Source organism: Rhipicephalus sanguineus, chromosome 5, assembly GCF_013339695.2.
Source record: "Rhipicephalus sanguineus isolate Rsan-2018 chromosome 5, BIME_Rsan_1.4, whole genome shotgun sequence".
NCBI classification, from domain to species: domain Eukaryota; kingdom Metazoa; phylum Arthropoda; class Arachnida; order Ixodida; family Ixodidae; genus Rhipicephalus; species Rhipicephalus sanguineus.
In genome coordinates, this window is record NC_051180.1 from 85,840,822 (window position 1) to 85,861,857 (window position 21,036).

A 21,036-nucleotide genomic window follows, 5' to 3' on the forward strand; every position below is an offset into this window, starting at 1 on the left:
ACAGTGACTTCAAACTATAAGTTTTGGTGTTGTTGTGCTCATGTTTTTATGAAAAGAATAAGATACTTGAGAAGACGAGCGAGGATAATATTATGAAACAACTGTTTGCGTTCGTACTCAACATGTGGGTGGTTGAAGATGATGCAGAGGAAGAACCAAACTATATGCTGACTTCTACTTATCCTACGTGATCATTGTCGATTGTATTGTAGAAGCTAACGTAAAAGAGGTTGATTAGATTTAGTAACGGATAACTTGCGCTCGTGGCGCAGTAAGCGCTTATTGCAATCATTAACGTTTACTTGTGAAAAAAGTGCAATCGTTTGCTTTTTTTGTTTTCTCTAACGTCGAAGAGTCTGCCAAAGAGCAAGCTGATACCTCGATGGTTTTCCTGACACGTGCGGTGGGTGTAAGGTAAAGTAAATCATGATGCAGTATATAGAACATTCAAATTTTGAGGTAAGATCTGTTGTTTAGATGCGTAGCAGCTCTTTGACTAGCCTGTGTAACGCTGTCCGTCCGTCGGCACAAACGCGAGGCAACGCGCTTCCCTCGGCGCAGGTGTTGGAGCGGTGCCAAGTAGGTCACGCCGCAGCTGGGCGTTGACGTCACGCACCCCTCGCACGCTTCCCTCGCAGGTGCGTGCGTACGTCATTCTCTCCCTCACCCGCCGGAGCGCCGCAGCTGCCGGCTCCAACGCCCGCTCACCTCCCGTGTCCGCGTTTCAAACAAACGTTTACAACAGTAAACGCTTCACCGAGTTTCGCTTCAAACGAATCTTCCAGCGCTCACCGCGGCACTCGCGTTAGCGCCGTTCAACCCGTGACGCCATCCGTGCGCAACGCTGCTGCTTCGCATCCCATCAGCGTTCCCTTCGGGGAGATGGTCCAATTTCATTGCTTCGAGATGCCTGGGCGTTAGATTAACTACATTCGACGTGTCTGGCTAAATTGGGAATATGCGACATTTTTGTGAGGATGACACAGCCTTGTTTTCTTTGTTTTTTTTTGTTTCGAAGTCACAGTGCCGAGTAAAGCATTTCAACCCTTTCTAAGGAAAAGATTGCCTTACTAACTATTCTCTACATACCTAGAGCAAGAGAGAGAGAGAAGAAACAGTAGAGAAGGAAAGGCAGGGAGGTTAATCAGTTTAGGAAAACTGGTTTGTTACCCTACACAAGGGAGCGGGGTGGGGGAGATTTAAAGATGGAGAGGAAAGAGAGAGAAAGATAGCACATGACACAGCACACGCAGAGTCAGTCGCTGTCGGTCGCTCTTGCGTGGTATGCGACATTACGGTCACAGCCGCTTGTCCAAGTTCGTTTCTCTTAAAAATCTCAGCAGTGCCCTCGCCGCCTTCAGCAGCTGTGATGTCTTCTGTTGACGACATGCAAGAATTGTTTCAACAGAGGTTTGTCTACTGTCAAGGTGCGCTAGAACAGACGCAGCACAAACAATGAACAAGTTTGATTGACAGGTCTAAATTATGTCATCCAACGTTCACTTATCATCGTTGGAAGATCCCAAGTGATTCAAAGAGCTTCCGGACACATCGACAACTTTAGAAAATTAATTATACATCGACCCTATCAATGTTCTTTATCAAATGGCACAACGTGACGGAGTTGCGCTGCGCAAACTCGGTTTCCTCATGACAGGTTTACCAAATATAAAGCTCCTTTGGGCTCAGGAACTGTGAAAGGCGCCTTTTTGTTTTTGTAAACAGCAGATCTGCACTGGGGAGGTTGCTGGCGCTAATAATTATAATTGTCGGGTGCCTTGCGGTACGATTACGATACGATTACGATTACGGTACGATTACGGTACGATTACGATACGATTACGAGGGACACCGTAGTGGAGAGCTCCGGAAATTTCGACCAGCTGGGGTTCTTTAACTTGCGCCTAAATCTAAGTACACGGGGCTCTAGCATTTCGCCTCCATGCAAATGCAGCCGCGGTGGCCGGGATTCGATCCCGCGACTTTCGGCTCAGCAATCTAGCATGCATCATAACCACTAGACCACCGTAGCGGGTGAAGCTGTAGGCACCCAATAGCAGAGCGGATGCAAAATAAAAGCGTGTTTAATTACCAAGAGAATAACTTCGAGAAGATGGGTTCATTGTCCACCTCGTTATTGTACACACACAAAAAATAGCGTCCGCCCACATTGACATTGAATGAAACTATAGAAAATAACAAAAAATGACTGATGTCTGTTTTTCATGTACTCTTTTGTATACATATAGAGCAGGTACCACGGAAAAACGTCACGGGGAAGGGGTCGATGGCAGTTCGAGGTACATACATTTCCTTTGCCGCTAGGTCGACTGAGCACATAAAATACGCACGTAGATATATTCGTGTGCTCGTCGTTTCCCTACGCTACGTTATTACTGCGGCAATTATTTTCCTTTTTGCGAAGTCATGCCGCTATTTTATATGGGGCATTCGTAGGTATACCCGTGATTGCACCTCAATCATCGGTCATCTTGGCTGCCTCTATACTTACCCCTTGGCTGTCGTGCACGTGCCGTGTCCCCAATCAGTTATATCAGGTCAGCAGAGTGATGTCCCGTATATCACTCGCACGTGTTTGGACAGATCCAGTGCTTTGTGTTACCACACACGTGGCTTCGCTGCACATATCTCGTTTTTCTTTCGCAATTACAAAGCGGCTGTACGAGGAGAAACGTAACGAGATATACAGCCCCCGATATAGAAATGAAATATTACCCAATGATATACCCGCGAGAATGTGAAATTTACCCATTTTCTCTAGATCACGCAGGCCACAAATCATACCATGAATACGGAAAACAACGACTGTCTATGTGCAAAATTTAACGGGACGTGTTCTATTTCGAGACTACTTGGCAGTAATCGCGGTTCTCGGGATAGTGTCGCCAGGCAACTGTCCGAGGGTTCCGCTTGCCTAAGATATAAATGCAAGAGCTGTTTTGCGTCGGTGTCAAATTTTGCACTGCGACCCTGCGAGGACAGCAAGCGCCCCCGTGGACTGAATATCGCTTTCCGCTAGCCCGAAGAGTCGGTAACGAAAGCTGCTGCATTGCACTCACAGTTAATGGGAGAGCAGGCAGGCGCTTCACTGTCAAGAGAGGCAAAAAGCCGACGAGCTGCTAATTATACACAGCAAAATTCCAACTGCAACGACGGGTGAATGCACTCTACCGTTTTCGCTAATGAAACGCTAATATACCTTGTTAGGCCATGGCTGCCCTAACTATAATTTATAATAACTCAGAACGGCAGAAAGTTAAGTTAGTTGGTATGGATTCATCATAAAGAAAGGTAAGCCGTGCAAACACGGCCGCAAGAGAAGAGAACAAGGCAACGCCCTGTACTCCCTTTACAATACTCCCTTTACAAGAAACACACGAACTCTTTTTGAAGATGATTATACTCTCTTCGGAGGGTCGTGTGACCCACAACAGAGTTAACGCGCCTCTTTAAAGAGGGTGATATACGTGGCTAGTCAGGACTTGCCGAATATAGTCACAGATACTCTCTTTTTTTTTTCTTAGAGTATAGTTCTGTTCTATTGTGTCCGTGTTTGCACGCTTTCCCTTCTGTTATGAATAATTTAAAATATTTTTATTTCAGGACACAGAGAATTTCTAGTAATTGAATAGCCCCCCAAATGTGAGTTAGAGCCTCAAGTAATTATTAAATACGTTTGAGGGCGTTCTCGAAACTGGAATAATAATACATAGAAATGACGAATGCACAGTCGGAATCGCACTTGTCTAGAGCAGCCAGTCGGCCACTTGAGCCACCGTTTTTTTTTTTCGCAAAAAAGATGCAGCAACCAACGCCGTAGTGACACCAAACGTAGCCAGACCGCATGCTAGGTCCTTGTGCTATATTTAAAGCATGAACGGAAGCTTGTAGCTAAAGGGAGGTAGCAGCTGCGGACACCGACAGCGACCACCGCCACGCGCTCGACCACTCTACACAAGTGTGATTCCTACTGTACAACTTGATTCGCCGTGGACTCTCGGAGTGCTAGATGCATTTAACTTTAAAGAAAAAAAAAAAGGCTTACAGTTTCGCCGCAAGCGGGAAACGAATGCAACATTAACAAATTGGAATGTTGTGCGAAGTAAGGCTACCAGCTAACTCTTATACAATTCGACCAGTCGTAACGCGACAAAACGCTGGCGTAACTCAACAAAACGCTGTTGCAGCGAGCGAAGCGGCTTTCGTGCTGCCTATTGTTTCAACGCAAACTGAGCCATGAGAACACAGCACGTGCAAAAGTATAGTCCTCTGCCTACCTCTGTCATGATAAGGCGCGTGCGAGCGCGCCCGACCGCTGAAAGTACGCAGTACCTGCCGGAGCCACGCAGCGACACCCCACTCCGGGACTCCCCTATGGGTCTTTCGCGCGGCGGAAGACAGCCGGCGCGCTTCCTCTCCGCTGGAGAGGAAGCGCGCCGGCTACCCTCGCACCCTTTCCCTCGCGCACAGGAGACACGACGCGCGGGCCGACGGTAAAAGCAATACTGCCTGCTTCCTCCCACGAGGCGTTAGAATCACTCCTGTCGGTAACTGACTACCTTATGCAGGCAGAAGCGATTAACTGGGCTAAAATGGTCGTGGCAAGCTAGAGGCCACCACCATTCGAACCACCGGCAAGCTAATTTCAACGACCTCGTTGTGCCGTGAATAAGGTTGTTTCTCTCTCTCTTTCTCTCTATCACCCTTGTATTTTTTACGAAACCTCACGGCGACGCCAACGCCGACGGCAAAGAGCGCCTGGAATGTCCGTGTAATAGTCATTGCAATAAAAACAGCATTCAAAAACGTGTTCCGTGTTTTACATAAAACACGTTCCCCCCAATGCTCCACATGCGCATTCCTCATGCATCAGGCGTAATATATACATAATCTTAAACGATCTCCCGCGTGCAAGCAAGCACGTTTGGGCGCTTGGCGCGTTTTCCACAGCTCTCACAGTTTTCCTAGGAATGCAATTCGCGCAAACCAGTGCCTCGAGACACATGGCGCGTTTTCACAGCATCGTCGACTGCCCTTGAATAGAATGTGGGTGGTGATAAGTGCTTCAAGAAACACTTCATCAACGACAATGTTCTACGCATTGACTGTAATAATAATAATCATTAAGGATTTACGTCTCAAAAAACCACGATATCATTAAACGCATTGACCAACAATCATGTTTAACCGTGAATGGTTGCTGTTGTAATATTTTTTACAGGTGTCAGAATGCAGCGCCCCCCGCTATAGAAACCGAGCATGTGATAAGCAGCAAAACATCGCAAATTCTGAGTTGGAAGTCCACTGTAGATATACGTATGCAGAGGTTGTACTGCAGACCTTGCGCATACCTCGGCCAACATTCTTGTGCGGCACCAAATAACCAGCAATTTCTGAGACTATCACGAAGCTGAAATAGACGCACTGCACCGAACTGCACCTAAGCAGAATCACCGATTATGTGTCTGGATTGGAACGCTGTGTTACATAACTGTTATTATTAGTAATAACTTAGGTAAATAAAACGTAGTCGACAATCAACCTGGCCCCGCATCAAGGAAGAATGACAGCTCAAAATTTAACATGCAGCGCGTTAAGTGATAGATGCCATTAACAACGCAACAGCAGGGTTAGATGAAAAACCAATGCGTTCAATGGAGTAGCTAATAAATCAAAAGAAGAAAATACAGGTAGCTAATGGTACAGAACAAAAGAATGGCGTGGAGGCAAGATGAATGTTGTCCATAAAGGCGGAGGGGATAATACTAAGACAAAAGTGCAGGTCAGTTACAGTAACAGTGGTGACATAGAAAATGAACTTGCACGCTATAAAAATTACAGCTCTCGAAGTGGATGAAAAAAATACATTAAGGAAACTGCAGAACAGGAGCGAGAGAGGCAGATGATTAGAGGACAATATATTTTTCTTATTCAATCCACAGAGATTTCCGCAGCTCAGAACATACCTGTCTGAATAGTATTTCTAGATACCAAGATACGACAATGTGGGTTGGCAACTGCTGCGGAAAATCATAAAGCGATAAGCGCTAGACGACAACTTCGTGGAACTACTGAACGGTGTATCTAGGGATGACTGGGTAAAATTTGTTCTGGAAGGTCACAAATGGAAAGTAATAATACAGTAACAGAATGCGGTGCCGTCTACCTTCATTGTTCACATTTCTTGCTAAGGACGTAGAACTGGAGAACAAATGAGGGAGAGAAGGATTAAGGGCTCTTTTCGTTGTTATACACAACAGTAATGAAGCTAACACAAAATAAAGCCAAGGAATACACCACGGACATTACTTCTAGATTTAACTCTTGTTTAGTAATTATGACATAAATGGAAATGTATTGAAGTGGGCGAAGAAGGCGACCTGTCGTCGCTAGGGACTGAACCTATACAACCTTCAGGTGCTCGACTAACGGTGCTACAGCGTGGGCCCTTCCACTTTATTAGGTATTTCTGCGCATGTAATCCTGGGAGTGTTAGCCAGCACCACTCGTAGGCATGGCGGCGAGTGGGAAACACTCTTTCTTGCCAGGTCGTGTTAGGTAGCACGTAATCTTCCTATGAGCTGGCCACAGACCAATAAAGAAACCCTCGCGTGCTACGTAAAGGCATCAAGTCTGCCGGAACGAGACCCTCGATATGAATAAACGACAGAAGGGGATCTAGGGCTCGTTCCTTTGTTAGATGCAACCTGATGAAGACTAGAAACAATGAACCTAGAAAATGGCATCGGTGGTATTATTTGCCGCTTTTAGCTGCATTGTAATAATGATGATTGTAACTGCCTTGTATTTGTAGCATTTGTAGTTTTTAACTTTTACTAAGATACAGTTAAAAGCTACATATAACGTCCCCTACGCCTTGCCTGTCTTCGTTGTCTGTTAGCTTCATTAACTGGACGAGAACGATACGTGGTTTGATTTGGTTTGTATATGTAAGGGGCAAATGGTGAAGCGAATAGTTTTAGCACTGGTGCTTGCTGGTGACATTGTTTTACTAACGCGCAATGCAAGGGATTTACGGAAATTAGCAAGCATGTGTGGTTATGAGGCCAGATATACAGAGCTCAATTTTATCGGAGAAAAATCGAAAATTATGTTCTTTAATCAAGAAAAAGGTATTGATGGGATATCAATCCAACAGCAGGCCATTCCAAAAGTCACGTATTAAATGTACCAACGTGTATACATCAATGAAAGAACGACCCATGTACACAAGAACCAAGATAGCGTGAGAATGAAAGTAAAACGAAATACAGTAATGTGAAATTCCAGAGCACTTTGAGGATACAATAAATACCAGGTGGGGTGCGGGACCTTGGGATGACTAATGGTACCACAGGTAACGTTGACGAATGCAGTTAACGCAATAGTGTTCAAGAGCCCGTGGCGCAGAAATACTGGTGTCGTCGCCGTCGGCGTCGTTCATGAGGGAAAAATCGGCGCTCTCCGTGAGTGAAAGATCACGATAAATGCGAAGAATAACAACCAGGTATTCAAGCCGGAATCGAACGCAGGCATTCTGCTTGGCATTCAGGTGTTGTACCAAAGAGCCACGCCAGTGCTTCAAAACTGCTTCGAAAAAAAATAGTGCGAACAGTCACGTAAACGCGTGTAATAATGCGTGGCAGAACTGCAGAATCGCACTCAAGCGTCACAACATGCGAATTGCGCACCGAGTGGGTAGTCCAAATGCCCATTCATTACAAAGCGCTCACGCATAAATGTTGATAATAATTTGTCCCACCATCAACAAAGTGCGCAGCTGCGTAGGTGTACTTATTGCCTTACGGACGCGTAGTGGGCACTTTGCTAATAGATAAATTAACCCTTTCAGACGCCACCTATGAAGAACTGTCTGTAAATGCTTCAAATCAATACAACGTTATTTCTAGGCACTCGATATTCCATTACAACCAAAATAATGTCGTAATTTGTTAATTTATGTGCGTAATAGTAATTAGTTCTAATTCAATTGTAATTAAATATATATTTATTTTGAAGTCATTCATGCTCCTTTTTTGCATGAACAGAATGATATCTTACGCCAGAAATATAGTGCAAATTCGTTTTCGGGTATGTTCATTTGGAGCAAAGAAAATTTATACTATTGACGTGGCACGCGGGAAGGGGCACGTCGAACGACTCGTCGAACGGTGTAGAGCCTTCAGCAAACTGATCATATACAACAGTACACTGCAAAATGAAGGTAAATGATGACAAATTTATTATGCAGGAGGTTCATTTCAACAAAAGCCCAAAGCGATTTGTAATTCGTTGCCCTAGTTGGATTCCTGAGTAATAAAATATACTGAAGGCTTTATTCACAACATGATGAGGCATGCGACTGCTTCTAAAAAAGAACGGAAACAACTCATCATGCATCGTAATGGAATGCCAGGACATTCACCCAGCGAGACCCGTGGAAGGAATGACTCTTTCAGAAGATTCCTTTTTCGAAGTAGCTGGAAGTTACTAACTGGTAAGAGAGTGATTTAGAATTGGAATATTGTCGGAAAAACAGCAGAAAGGAGATGGATAAACGGTGGTCGTCAAAAGCATAGACATACACTACACATGACAGCAATAAGTGCTTGTATCGCGAAAAAGAAAAAAACAAACAAAGAAAGATCTGTAATCATAAAGAGGCATTACTGCAAAAAAAAAAAAGAAAAAGGACCTGGGAGAGACCCTAATCCATGACTCAGGTAGCTAGTAGTTGAAATGGCACGTCGGTGTTCGTCTGCACAGATTCCATCGGTTAAGTTTGCGTTTCGCGCGCTGCCGAAGCTGATCGCAGAGGCCAAGTAGAAACAAGCGCGTGGTTGAGACCTGCTCCGCCAGGGGCTATAACGATCCCAGCTGATCACAAGAACTGTTCTTTCAATGAACTAACTCAATTAATTTTCATTAATTATCCTGAGAGTTATTGGTCCTTAACTTAGGTAAACCTAATTATGCTCCGATATATTATGCATTCCATTTAACTTGAACCAGAATATAACCACAACCATCGATTACGGCACAAGTTTATTTTCAGAACAAGTTTTTTTTAGAACACGTGCTCGACCGGGAGTGCTAAAAGGAAAAAAAAAGAGAGTGTCACGCATTGTTCGTACTACCGAAAAAAAAAACAACACAAAAAAAACAGACTAAGTGAATATTCGTCGCCGTTCCGTTTCAAAGTGGATGCCAGTAAAGATTATCATAATAATCGTCATACTAATGATTTCTTTTAGAAGCGAAGACTGCACGAACGAAAATTTGCAGTGCTGCCACGTCTTGAGCACTTCGTATCGATCGACGCGTTTGATTGTGAGCATGTTTTCAAGGACGATGCTGGTGCAATAGTCTTGTCAGACAAGTCCCAACGCTACCATCGAAATACCCGCGTTGGTTCTAAAGCAAACGACTAAAAAAAAGGGGCATCAAGCAAGCCAGATACGTGTACGCACATTACTGCAGAAAAAAAAACGATGATTAATATTAAGTTCTGAAAAAAACGTTTTTGAATGGAATGTGGAGTCTTTACATTCAGTTTGGCTCTTTGGAGGTGGTACGTTTCTGGCAATATGGCTAGATTCTCAAAACCTTAATTGAAAATACGCTGTAAAATTATCTATCGTGAAGGTGATGTAACAAAGAAATAAGACAAGAAACGTGTTACCCATTGCGAACGTCAGTTCATCTCAAACGTTCTTTATAACATACGAGTTAACGCAGTAACGAACTTGTTATTAAGCTTAAGCGACAAAGGCGCACGCGAAACAGATAAAAGGGGTATCTGTCAGCTTGCAGGCAATCTACGATGTCGAGACAAAAAAAAAAAAAAGAACTCGAATGCCACGTCACTAAATGCATTCGCACGATCTGTCGTTTCCAGGCATGTCGACGAGATACGCGCACGTGGTTTCCCTGATTGCCGCAGTCGTGGCGGCGGTTGGCGCAACCGATCTGGGTGATTTCTTTCAGGCAAGTACCGAGTCGTAACACGTGTCGTATCAGCTGTACTAGTGTCGCAACTGTTAGCAACAGAACGAGAGAGTTAGATAAAGGAGGAGTAGGAAACTTGACGCAATAAACGTATTACAAAACAAAAAGAATGAAGTGGAAGAGGCATGCAGAGCGTGCGTCATCGGAGAGTCCCATTGCTTTACGGTATCTGCCAATCATGACTGTATTGCTTAATGTGCAACAGCTGCATGCCCGCAGAGATAAAAGGGTGCATACCGCGAAAGTCGTGTGCACACATACCAACCGGGAAAACAACATGACATGAATTTTCTTTTAGTAGATTATTTTGCTTCTAGAATATCGCGGTTGCATCTCGAACGCTGTAATGTGCTTTACTTAATCCACTAAGACTGCTTCATACGCAGCCTTTCATCGGGACTGCTCTCTGCGAATAGTGATTGTTGAGACCAAATCGAATACGAATTGAGTATGACCAGAAGCGAATCGAATCGATGTCGAATAGTTTCCATATGTTGAACTGCATGGTGTTTTTTAAAATCATTGCAAAGTAATGTTCGCACCCCAATATACAATTTTTTAGCACTAAAACACATCTGCAGCACCAGGAACAATTAAGCAGAGCCTTGGCATGCACAGAAATCTTCATAAACTAACAACGATCCTTGACAGCAGGTAAAATTTGGCTCCCTTGGCGACGTAGCCAGCTTCTAATGGCTTAGCCAGGGAAAGGGGGGGGGGGGATTACTACCTCCCCCTGAATTTTTCAGTTTTACATGTGTATGTACACACGCACGCATAGACATACATAAATAATGGTTGAACCCCGCCCCTAAAAAACTTTTGGCTACCTCCTAGCCGCTGCTTTATGTCATCTCTCATGTTTTATGCCCGCACTGCTCCTGCAGGAATGAAACTTAGTGTGCTTTTTCACCAACCTTGCGTTGGTTTTGGTGCAGTGGACATTATGAAATACTTGTTAAATAGTAGAAGCATACTGGCATTTACGAATACCGAATAGAATATTGTTCGATTAGATATTCCAAATTTTCAAACATTCGCGCACTCCTCTTCGGCAATGCATGAGAAGGCAGTTACAAATCGAGGATATTTGTTTAGTGAGGAAATCGTCATAGAACCAGACAGGACATAGCACGTTGTTGATTCTTTAAATCAGAAGCAAAAGTGACTGCGATTGTGAAGGTTGTCGCAAAATGTCTTAGAGACGTACTGAAGGAGAGATAGTAGGATTTGAGGAATCGTACGTCTAGCGAGACAACAGCTTTGAGCCAACATGTTCTCGGGGAGTTTCTTACAATTTTTCGTAGAGGAAAATGTGGCGCACCGTCTATGCGAGTTTTCCAACGGGCTCCGTGCCATCTTGGGAATAATGGCGTACGTGTGTCCGAGGCGTGTGTTAGCTGGTGTTGAGCAAGGCTTAGCCTAGAGCTTGAATATGGTTACACAAATAAGGCTTTTTTAAAAATAACTTCATAACAAGTCCACTTTCACCTGCATTACATCTCTTGACAAACTTTACTCAATTGCAGTGCGTATTTTAAGCTGTGATAACAAGAAAGATACAAAAAAGCTGGCACAGAAAATCGCTGACCTTGTCGTCTGTTCTAAATCTTCACCAAATCAGCGATACTTCCTACGTTTTTATGATGTTACGGCTAAGGAAAAAATTCTCATAATTGAACGAAGCACGTTATTTTGCAATCATGGTTAAAATAAAACCACTCTTTTCACGCTTCTTATTGCAAAGTGAACAATTGTGAAAACGAGATACTGCTGGCCAGGCGCACCTTTGAGGTCTAATGGCTCTTCGAGAATTATGGCAGGGGCTAAGTCTTCATATTGCGGCATTCCCGTGCATACAACAGCATAAAGCGCCATTTTTTTTCCTTCCTAGGTGGTCGTAAGGAACTCTATGCATTTTCGTAAACTACACTATGATATGGAGGTGAAAGTCTTTACCTTCGCACCAGCGCCATATTTCAAGCACAGAGCGTTAAAGCATTAGAGTGTCGAAGCGTTAGAGCGTTAGAGTGTTGACAAGGGATGTCCAAAGCGATCATATGATACCACGCAACATACGACGTTTGACGACCCGCATATGTGCAGAGGATACACGATGAAGGCAGCGTGACTACGTACCAATGCTACCGAAACGGGACGACCCTCGAGCCACCTACATCGCGCAATTTCACAGTCCTGTGGAGAAGCGCGGACCAGCCCGAAAACGAAGCGCAATGCGTGTGCACATTCGTGCTTGACGGAGGCAGCGAGGAGCAAAGGTGAGTGCCTTTTGTCTTTCATTTCGTTTCGATTTCTTAACTGTCTCCTGGCTCCGAAACTTCCTGCCATTTCGTAAACAGTTCACAGTCATGGACGGTACTTTTTTATTTTTTTTATTTGCGACATAGACTTGCCCTTAAGGCATAATATTTGTTATGTATATTTGTGTTAAATGTGCGACGTTAGGCCGGTGTTGTGTATGAAGTGTCTTGTGGAATGTGTTGTCATGTATCCATCGGTCATAACTGTTTGTGTCACTGTAGCGAAGACCAGCTTGCAGGAGATGACGGGAGCGTTCCGACTGCAATCCTTGGCATGTCCATATAAGGTGGTATGCATCTGCATGCATCACTGGAACAGAACAGTACGGGCATGTAGCACCAACTGGTAAATGCGACCAGTTCCATGTTGAGATAACAGCTGGTGTAAGGACCACCCCTGCCCGAAGCCTCCTAAGCACGACTTCCTCCGCCCTAGTAAGGTGAAGGGGGAGAGAGCAGACATACGGTGGTATAAGAGCGCGTGTATCCTGCCGGAGAACATTTTTACGGGCACGGAGTGTATTTAGGGGTTGAGGTGGAAGGGGAATATATGGGAGGTCTGTATTAGGAGGGCAGTGTGCCTGTTGGTCATCAGCAATATTGCGAGGGTTCGCAGCATGGCCTTGAATCCAGTGTACATCTTCCATTACCGGCGTTTGATCCGGTGTTCCACAGGGGAGCGTCTTGGGCCCTCTATTGTTTCTCATATTCATTAAAGACTTGCCATCTCAGATAACATCAAAAATGAGATTGTTCGCCGACGACTGTGTGCTGTATAGAAAAATTCTATAGTGCGCTTCATCATGACCTCGACCGCTTAACGTATTGGTGTGATCTATGGCTTACGAGTTTGAGCACTAACAAATGCAAAACCATGACTTTTGTAAGAAAGCTCTCGATTTACATGTTTACATATCCCCTTAAAAATGACGCTCTCTTAGCTACAACTTGCTTCAAATATCTTGGTATTCATTTCACACCTAAGCTATCGCGGTCTACGCAGATAGATAAAATAACTGCAAAAGCATCGCATACTTTAGGCTACCTGCGCAGGCATCGAATGCAGCAGCTAGACACCCTATTTGAATAAAAGGGAAAAACAGCTACATTACAGGGAAAACGAACGAATGACGTTTGTAATTTACCAGTGGTGTTGTTTAGCCCTCTTGCATCTCTTTGCTCGCATAATAAAATTTTCATTACTTTGTAGAATCGAAGTCTCTGCCGAGTACAATGAACAAGAGGACTACGGCATTCTGTCAGGTCATGGTAAGTTCGGGCATCGCAAACGACGTGCAAAGTGCTCTGGAGTAAATTAGTAACACTATTCCCTGGCTAAGGCCGCGTTACTGCGCAGATGTGCGAATTGTGGTTACGACTGGTTCCAGGACATAGCGCTTCATGGAAACCTGAAATTATGTGGCGTTTGTCTGCAGCGCTAATGTCGCATGCTTTATAACGTAGGCAGGTTGGAGGAGGAAGGCAAAGACGGAAGGACAGGGAACGTAGGCAGAAGTTCACTTGATAAACCTTCACTTGAAGGACTTCACCTAAAATTACATGCACTGAAAGTTTATAAACTTAAATAGTTATACTCATTAACGTGTTGTACTTCAATATTTTAAGGTAAGTGGCAGTGTTCTTTAGTTTCCAGAGCTCATTCGAGTTTTCTATTATTGTATTTTTTAGAGTGCTACAAAGTCGAGTGTATGCTATATACCAGGAGCCTCAAATACGTAGCCCGCACGTGACTGCCTACATTCCATATTTTTTAAAATTTTCTGAATAAGAAGAGGAAGATGAAAAGAAAAAAAAACGGAAGGACAGGAAGATTAGCCAGTTTTCAAACTGTCTGGCTACCCTACGCTGAGGAAAGGGGAAGAGGAATAAAAAATGATGTAAAAGAGATGTTACAAGAAGAAGAAGAAGAAGAGGAAGAGAGCAATATGATAAACGACGCTGGTTAAGGTCTCTCTTTAAGACCAGTTGTTCACAAGAAATGCAACAGCGCTCCTCTATAAGTATGTTCATGAGCTGCAGAGACATGACTGGTCTCAAGCATTCTTTTTGTGAGGCAACGCGTGTGGTCACCATGTGTTGAAACATGAGCGCTGGACAAAAGCTCTGTAGTCTAAAATCGGCATCCAGGTTTCAGTCATTCAGCAGATCGGTATCGATGTTTCTCGAATGCTGAGCCCAAGCACCCTTCAGAAATGTCCCATATATATATATTGAAAAAAATCAAGCACGTAGGAAAAATTGTTCAGTAAAGGACTGACGTTTCGGCCGCGGGACCGGCCTTCGTCGGCGTTTGCTTCCTAAAGCATGTCCTTCCTAATGCAGGATAACGCGGTAGCACTTTCAAGTAAAATAGACTCTGCATATATATATATATATATATATATATATATATATATATATATATATATATATATATATATATATATATATATATATTAGATATTGGAAGGGCGTTCTGTGCAATGGCAACAGGGTACCACAGTTTTTTTTTCTCGAAAGTCTGCCCTTAGGCATAATAATTATTGATTCAGAAATACACATACAAATTTGCTTCGTGTATGAAGTCCAGTAACGAGCGGTGGTGAGGTCCACTAATCCAGTTATGTCAAACTGTGTACAGCAGCATCGTAGAATAAGGTAAGGCGTGCAAACACGGGTACAAGAGAAGAGAAGAAGACGACACAAATGCCGAAGAAGACAGTCGCAGACATATTCGTCACATCCACTCCTTACCGCAGGCGAAAGAAAGTGTGTAGTAGATACGGCGTTAACGTTGCTTTTATGGCTGCCAATAAGCTAGGTAAGATATGTGCAGCCGTGCAGAGAAAGAATGAGCTCGCAATAAACAAAAACGAAACAGTTTTGCCGCGAAGGCGAAGCAATGATTGCCGTAGCAACAAATTGGAATGTTATACGAACTAAGTCGAGCCGCTCATTCCTTTAGCGTGCGACCTGGCGCTACTCAACAAAACGTTAGCGTAAGGAAACGCAGCCGCTGCATCTAGCGAAGCTTCCTTCGCGCTGTGTCGGGCTAAGAAAGCAACACGTGCAGAGGTATGAGCCGTCTGTTTATATATATATATATATATATATATATATATATATATATATATATATATATATATATATATATATATATATATATATATATATATATATATATATGGCGCGCGCCAATCACGCCAGGACGGCCACAGCACGCACTTCATGGCCGAACCACGTAACGTAGCACGCTTTCGGGACCCCCCCTCCCCCCCATGCGCCTTTCGCGTTACGGGGACGGCCGGCGCGTTTCCTCTGTGCTCGAGTTGCGACCGACGGTCCCTCTGGCACGATTTCACACGAACATAGAACTTTTGAAGCAATGAAGCTGGACAAAAAATTCCAATATCAACGTTGTAGATCGGTTTGCAAAATGTCCTATCAGTCAGTTTCAAACTTTTTGTCGATTAAGTATTAGTGTTTTTCTGCATACACATTCCCGCAAAACACAAAAATATATCACGTGACACGACAACTTTCAAAAGGGAAATTCCTGCCCAGCATCGTTGCTTCAAAAGTTTGTTAATTGATCTTGCCCAGTTAAGCAATTAACCAGAACACAAAAGATAGTTCGACTTATTCCATGCCATATAGGCAGCAACATGCATTCGGTCGCGTCATCATAGAGTCCGTTGGCATATTTTTAAACGCTGGCTAGAATTAGCTGGGGCGCCTTTTATAGCTGGAATTTTAAAGATAGCGATTTTTAAAAACCGGAGTTCATTAAGCTCGAGGTTGCGCGCTTTCGCGTTCGCAGAGACTCCGCCTAGCTATGACGTCGCTGCGTGTTGCCTAGCAGCACCTGGTACAGCTGCGCCTCGCTTCCTTCTGCGCTTTTGTAAAGAAGTAGGGGAGAGAGTAAAGCATAGCATAGCCTTGTATAGTATAGTATCGAGAGGAGTGGGAAAGTGAGAGCGAGGAGGAAAAGGCGGAGGAGGGGAAGGCCACAAGCTCCGCTGTTTTCTCAGTCTTCGCACCACTAGTGAATAGCTGCCCCACTTTTTTTTTCAGATAATATCAAACTTTAAGGGCCTTGGCTACATTTGGGTCGATTCCCTTCAGTTGTTTGGCGGCTTGTTGATCAGTCACCTAGCAACACCGAAGCACTCGAATAACTTTTTGTTTTTCGGCAAGAATTGCACATTTCTGCATCAAGGCACGTGTGGCGTACCAACTACGACGAACTTCTTTCGATACAGATTTACCGTGATTAATAGCATTTACTTACTCGGTGAACTTATTTTTGCCGAACTTGCGCGATGTCTAAGTGTTATAGGCATCGCATAGCAACAAATATTTAGTAATACGTAATTAAGTGGGCAAACCGGAAATATTTTAGCAGAAATGGCGAAACTTCAGGAGTCGGGCAGAGATTTTTCACTTTTCATCTTGGCGGGCCTGGCACGAAGTTCAAGATTTTACTGGCGATGGGCTAATCATGGGTGAATAAGAGAAGTTTCGCAGAGAAGTTTCGTTGCTCTTTAAAAATTGCCTGTTTCAGTGAATCTACAATTTTTACTATTACAGGTGCATCAGCGTACCTTTACCAACTACAGCCTCCGTTCCAAGGCGAAGCCTACTATTTCAAGGAAGGTCAGTAAGGAAGGCCATTTTTCTGGAGACTGACTGATAGTGCTACGCCATTATGAGAATACGCGGTTTGACGTGACGAGACAGTTTTGGAGAACATAACTTCATCGCCTTTTCTGCATACCATGCAACGCTATAAGCAGCGGCGTTGGCAAGGCAATGGTTTGAACTTTGCAGTGAGGGGGGTCATGGTTGTGGCGTTTCAAATATGCGGAATTTTTTTTTTCAAAGTCTGAATCGAAAATCAATGTCAAGCCTTTGTGTGCGTAACAAACTCGGTATTTAATTTTATCTCTCTCTCTCTCCCTCTGGTTGGTGTGCAGTGGCCGCTTCGACTGGCCATACTGTCTTCAAGATTTACGACACTGACGAGACCTGCACGAACGCCAAAGCCCTTCACGACCAGGTTTGCCCTGAACCATGCGACCTGGAATTCGTGCGGTGAAGATTCTACCCTTACGTCAACAGCTACAATGACCAAAAATAAAATAAAGAGGTGGTGGGAAAATTCATCAGCAGTACTTGTATAACGTGGAAAACATACTAATAAAGTCGTCCAGAGCATATGCCAAGGGGTTATTCTATGTTCTTGCGACTTAGTGGGGTTTTATGAGTGTCCGTCGTCTTTCCGGCTCACTCCGTTAATCACTAGGTGACACGGTGTAAGCATATACTCAGGTGATGACACTCTTCCCCCAACGCATGGGAAACCGCAATCCAAGCGCGTCCAGATAATGTTCGGGTTTTTATCAGATGATTTGCAGAGGGCGCTACGAAAAGCGGGGCAGTCGTCTCCATAGCAACGCGCATGCTGCTGATAACATGCATTTTTCTGTGCCATTTTGCTGGATAATGTGCATCCGCCAAGCGGCGTCGAGGGGTGAAATCGAGAGAGCAACAGGAGAGGGAACGGCGAGAGCGGCGGCGATGACGCAACACCACCGTGATTCGGCTACTCGCGGGCGCTCTCCGCCTCAAGCCATTATATGGCGCACCGCTCAACGGACCGACGACCGAACATTTTCTGGCCGCTTAGGCGCGCGCAGTGTCAACACCTGAATATTCTTACACCGTGCTAGGTGAATAAAGAAAAATAGGGCACAGTGCTCAGAGCTCGAAACGAAACATCGTTTCTTGTTTTTAGTATAATGACTGTTATAAGCGACTGCTCGGGATAAACCGCATCAAGTCGCTGCAAATCTGGCCGTTAAAGGTAATGTTCACTCTAATGTAAGTGTAGGAGTCAAAATTAAGCCGATATGACACTAACTGTAGGCGCTGTAGAGTACGGGCATTACTAAATCCTAAATTTTTGCGTTTCAATCCGTGAGTGCTATACATAGTTAGCATTATGTAAGGATTTCTTTCCATCCTCGTGCAATATTACACGGTCGAAGGACCAAGAGCAACAGCACTGCGATCGAATTGTTACGCAGTATCCCGCTCTAAATACGTTCTTACTACCGGCGTTTACGACGACTGGAGCAGTATTCTCGCGCGATCACTTTCGGGCAATAGGATCACATTCGTCACATTTCGGGTGACTCGGCGCGGGACATATCGGAGCGCACTGTGCGTCCGACAGCGTTCCTGGCACAGCGTCAAGCTTTTCCCAAAGTGCTCCAACACAGGCGTACGAAGAGTTCTCCTACAGAGGGGGCGAAACCCCTCCTCGCTGATTTAGAAAAAGTGTCTGAAAAACAACACAAAAAAGGAGCTTCGCAATGGATGCAAAAACAAATGAAACGATGACATGCTCCTCAACACGGCCTCCCTTTGTTCCCCGGCATGCCGCGGGTAAATGTGAGAAGAGTTCCTGGAATGCAAAATGGCGGGTCCTCGGTCGACATTAGCGTCAAAGACCAGCACGGCAATAATCCTGAGCGTTAAGCAATGACGGTGTAGGTCCAGGTCCGACGGAATAAAAGACGGGAAAGACATGGCGCTCCACCTCCCCCCCCCCCCCCCCCCGCCACTGCTACCATATATCTAGCGAAAGTAATCGTTGATCTGAAAGAGATTGCGTGATTGTACTACGTCTACGTAGAATCGAAGCGTGTCTTTTCGTAGGGTTGGAGAACGACAGATTACTCCGATCATGAGAGTGTTACCTTCAAGGGGAGAGAAACAGATGAGAGGCGACAAACCTCTTTCTTCCCACGCTGTAGCGTCATAACATCTGGAATTATAGCATAATGTCACGCTATCCGAGAAGAGAGGGAATTTATTTATAGAAAGGCAGAGAGGTCGGCCTGAGCTTGCTTTGACCTGCTATTCTAACACTAGGGAAGTGAGTAATGAATGACGATGGTATGTTAGGGAGGTGAGTATATACAATCCCGTCACGTTGGTGCAAATCTAAAGACGTGCATCCAGTCCAGTGGCCTGTAGGAATGCTACGACCGCTCCTATATCCACAGCTGCGCTGTTAGCGTCAGGCCTAACACAACCTCATCGGTTAATGGCCTACTATGGAATCGTGCAGCGGAAGAAATCAGTTTCTTACGCTCCCGTGCGTACGCTGGCAGGCGCAAAATATATACATGTATCAAGTGTTTCCGGTAAGTGGCAGTGACGACAATCGGAGCCTGTGTCACTGCAGTAGATCATGTGAGCATATCGTCTTGTGATAGCCACACCAAGACGATAAAATTCGAGAAAATGTTCTTACGCGTGGCTTACCTTCCTGCGGAGCAGGGCTAATGCCGATTCGATGTTCTCAGGTGTAGCGGTGCGTCGACAGGTAAGCACAAGGGCGCGAAGTGGCGAGTAGTACTTATTTTTCCAGCTCTTGAAGAACAGGACTACGACGTGGCATTGTTCACAGACTTGCCTCCGTTTGCGTCTGAGCACCTTAATGCGACATACGCGTTTTGCAGCGATTTATTAACCGCGAAGCGCATGGGCGTTCAGGTCGGCGCATTTCCTGTACGGCCGTGAATTAACGTGTCTCCAGACGTCTACGCACAAACTGCGATCGGCTACGATTCCTTCGACGGCGTCCGAATGCCGTGCTTCTATCGTGTATCGCGAGCGCGTCCCTACGTGACAGATGAAACGTGATAAAAAATTGGGCGCAGCCAAAGCGAGTTATTCAGACTGAGCGAAGCTCGTGTGGCCTTATCAGCCCGAAGGTGCGAGCCACGACGGCATTGCCGGAGCAACTGACTCAGCAGTTTTGAAAGAACTAACCGACATGCAACATATTGAAAACGACATTGCGTTTCTTGGCGTGCCTTGTGTTGCTTTAGATGCTTCTGTAGGATGGAAGTTTTTGGAGGGTGGCATTCGTCTGTTTCGCGTATGTCAGACAACCAAGCGCCAGACAGTGTTGAACGAGAGCCATACAGATGTGTACTGTGAGCACGAGTAACGGAGCGGGCTTTCGTGTCCTCGTGGAATTTTCATCGAGACGACCACGTCATGCGCCGGTGAGATCTCTTCGCGCAATCTAATAGATATTATTAATGTGAAAACAAAATGTCAAAATCCTCCACCTTTGTGCTGTCGCGCAAAGATGAAGCACAAGGAATGCACGGATATTTCACCCCGTTTCGATATTGTCTCGGCAGATATATGTACTAAGCACACGCTGACGTAGAAATCGTTTCAGCTCAAAGTACACCAATCTCGGAGATATTTATTTTGTTAAGATGGAAAAATTTAGGGTCACAGGCTCCAGGAAGCACAGTTCGTGTCATATATATCTTTAACTGAAACTGCTGGAAACAAAAAAGATGAAATGAATGGCGAGAGTTACAAGCCACAATCTCTTTCGCTAGATATCACAAAAGAAGATACAACTGCGATAGCTGTAGCTATAAGGGAGCATTCAAAGAATATATTGCCGATCGCTGATATTGCTAATCGAATTTTATATTGTGAGAAATATACTTTATAGAAATTAGGCAGGCATAAATTAACGAATGTAACTCTTCAATGTAAATTGAGGATACATATTTCTGTAAGCGTAATTCTGGCTGGATAGCGCCTTGAACCAAGGAAACGGAAGAACTATTTTAACGAAGTGAAA

At 44.6% G+C, this 21,036-nt stretch overlaps 1 long non-coding RNA gene across 1 annotated transcript; it reads left to right on the forward strand.

Annotated features, from left to right (window-relative positions):
• Positions 1 to 12,138: 12,138 nt before the first annotated feature.
• Positions 12,139 to 17,585, forward strand: LOC119393938 (uncharacterized). Its single transcript, XR_007416212.1, has 4 exons — positions 12,139 to 12,308; positions 13,561 to 13,619; positions 16,941 to 17,006; positions 17,327 to 17,585. It is a non-coding gene; the product is annotated as an uncharacterized LOC119393938 (long non-coding RNA).
• The last annotated feature ends 3,451 nt before the right edge of the window (positions 17,586 to 21,036 follow it).